Source organism: Somniosus microcephalus, chromosome 9, assembly GCF_052327205.1.
Source record: "Somniosus microcephalus isolate GS21.2 chromosome 9, FLI_Smic_1.0, whole genome shotgun sequence".
NCBI lineage: Eukaryota > Metazoa > Chordata > Chondrichthyes > Squaliformes > Somniosidae > Somniosus > Somniosus microcephalus.
Window position 1 is genome coordinate 42,938,304 of NC_140995.1, and position 3,266 is coordinate 42,941,569.

Genomic DNA, 3,266 nt, shown 5'->3' on the forward strand with positions numbered 1-3,266 from the left:
AAGTGAGAGTGCTACTCACTGAGCCACAGCGGACACGTATCCCTAACTTTGAGTACATGTGTGTATGTCTGTATGATACTGTGCTTTATTATGGTGCTGTCATACCACAAGCCTTACCGATTTAAATCCCTCCAGGGTCTCGCCCCTCCCTATCTCTGTAACCTCCTCCAGCCCTACAACCCTCCACGATCTCTGTGCTCCTGCAATTCTGGCCTCTTGCACACCCTGATTTTCATCGCTCCACCATTGGCGGTTGTGCCGTCAGCTGTCTAGGCCTTAAGCTCTAGAATTCTCTATCTAAACCTTTCTGCTTCTCTACCTCTCTCTCCTCCTTCAAGACGCTCCTTAAAACCTACCTCTTTGGCCAAGCTTTTGGTCACCTGTCCTAATATCACCTTATGTGGCTCGATGTCAAATTTTGTCTGATAACACTCCTGTGAAGCACCTTGGGATGTTTTACTACATTAAAGACGCTATATAAATGTGCTATGGAGATGGCAGACCCAAATTATAATGCATTAATCTCTGGCAAGAGTTTTGCTCCGTACATGAATTAGATTCTGGTTAGATTTTTCAAATAGTGGGTGGGACAACAAAAATGAAGGTTGAGAAAATGTCGGGGCTGTCCAATGGCCTACTCCTAGTGGCCCTAGAAATAGTAGATGCATTACTGGTCATCTTCCAAAATTCTATAGATTCTGGAACAGTTCCCTTGGATTGGAGGGTAGCTAATGTAACCCCACTGTTCAAAAAAGGTGGTAGAGAGAAAACGGGGAATTATAGACCGGTAAGCCTGACATCGGTAGTGGGGAAAATGCTAGAGTCCATTATAAAAGATGTAATAGCAGAGCACTTGGAAAACAGTGACAGGATCGGACAAAGTCAACATGGATTTACAAAATGTAAATCGTGCTTGACTAATCTACTGGAATTTTTTTGAGGATGTAACTGGTAAAATAGATAAGGGAGAACCAGTGGATGTGGTGTATTTGGACTTTCAGAAGGCTTTCGATAAGGTCCCACATAAGAGATTAGCGTCTAAAGTTAAGGCACATGGGATTGGGGGCAAGGTACTAACTTGGATAGAGAACTGGTTGGCAGACAGGAAGCAAAGAGTTGGAATAAACGGGTCTTTTTCCGAGTGGCAGGCAGTGACTAGTGGGGTACCGCAGGGATCGGTGCTAGGACCCCAGCTATTCACAATATATATTAATGATCTAATCGAGGGAACTAGATGTCATATCTCCAAGTTTGCAGACAACATAAAGCTGGGTGGGCGTGTGTGCTGTGAGGAGGATGCCGAGAAACTCCAGTATGATTTGGACAGGTTGGGTGATTGGGCAGATGCATGGCAGATGCAGTATAATGTGGATAAATGCGAGGTTATCCACTTTGGTGGCAAAAACAGGAAGGCAGATTATTATCTGGATGGCAATAGATTGAGAGAAGGGGACGTGCAACGAGACCTGGGTGTCCTTGTGCACCAGTCGCTGAAGGTAAGCATGCAGGTGCAGCAGGCGGTTAAGAAGGCAAATGGTATGTTGGCCTTCGTAGCGAGAGGGTTTGAGTACAGGAACAAGGATGTCTTGCTGCAGTTGTACAGGGCCTTGGTGAGACCACACCTTGAGTATTGTGTGCAGTTTTGGTCGCCTTATCCGAGGAAGGATGTTCTTGCCATGGAGGGAGTGCAGCGAAGATTCACCAGACTGATACCTGGGATGGCAGGAATGACGTATGAGGAGAGATTGGGTCGATTGGGCTTATACTCGCTGGAGTTTAGAAGAATGAGAGGGGAGCTCATTGAAATTTATAAAATTCTAACAGGACTGGACAGACTAGATGCAGGAAGGATGTTCCCAATGGCGGGGGAGTCCAGAACCAGGGGTCACAGTCTAAGGATAAGGGGTAAGCCATTTAGGACAGAGATGAGGAGGAATTTCTTCACCCAGAGAGTGGTGAACCTGTGGAATTCTCTACCACAGAAGGCAGTTGAGGCCAATTCATTAAATATATTCAAGAAGGAGTTAGATATATTTCTTAAGGCTAAAGGAATCAAAGGATATGAGGAGAAGGCAGGGACAGGGTACTGAGTTTGGATGATCAGCCATGATCTCATTGAATGGCAGAGCAGGCTCAAGGGGCCGAATGGCCTACTCCTGCTCCTATCTTCTATGTTTCTATGTTTCCTGTTCCTATGTTCCTCTAATTGATCTCCAGATGTACACCGTTCATTTGTTTCTAACTTTGAGTCTATACACCATTAAAATTGAAATGTGCAAATGTGAATACTTCAATACTGGATAGGGTCCTTTTACATGTTACATAATAAGTGCCATTTAATTTTATACCAATTACATTTAAGAATGTTAATGTCTTTGTTCCTCTCTCCTTATTTCATTTGCTCAGGTACAGTTTATTGGGGAAACAAATTTGTAAATTCAAGCATGTTGGTCTACAATTACTCCAGACACTTGAGCACACAATCTAGACTGACACTTCAGGGAAGTACTGAGAGAGTGCTGCAATGTTGGAGGTGCTGTTTTTCTGAACAAGACATTAAACCGAGACCCCATCTGCCCTGTCGGGTGGACGTAAAAGATCCCATGGCATTATTTAGAAAAAGAGCAGGGGAGTTCTCCTTGGTATCCTGACCAATGATTATCCCTCACTCAACATCAGTAAAACAGATGATCAGGTCATTATTGCTGTCTGTGGGACCTTGCTGTGCGCAAATTGGCAGCCACATTTCCTACGCACCTGGGTGGCCCTGGAAATGGAGCACGTGGTGTCCGCCGGCACACTCGAGGCCTTCTGCGACCGGTAGGCACTGGAGGGACTGGAGTGCATCATCACCCCTGGCAACCAAATTTTAATTTAAGTTGTTAAGTTTCATTTAATGTTTTTTGTTAAGTCACAGTCTATTTGTTTATGATCTATGCCAAAAAGAGCTACAATAGTGACTGCACTTTAAAAAAGTACTTCATTGGTTGTAAAGCACTTTGGGATGTCCTGAGGTGGTGAAAGGCACTCTATAAATGCAAGTTCTTTCTTTCTTCTTTTCTTTCGTTGCTGAATATCAAATTAGGATTCAAGGATTTTTGCCAGTGTTTTGGGAGTCTAATTCTGAGACTCATGCATTTTTCCTTTAAATGCCACAAATCATTGACTTTATTCCAGTAAGTCTGGGTGTGTGTTTGCAGACGATACAAAAATATGCAGGAGGTTAGTAATTCAGAACAAAATTGATAGGTTGTAGGCTGATTTAG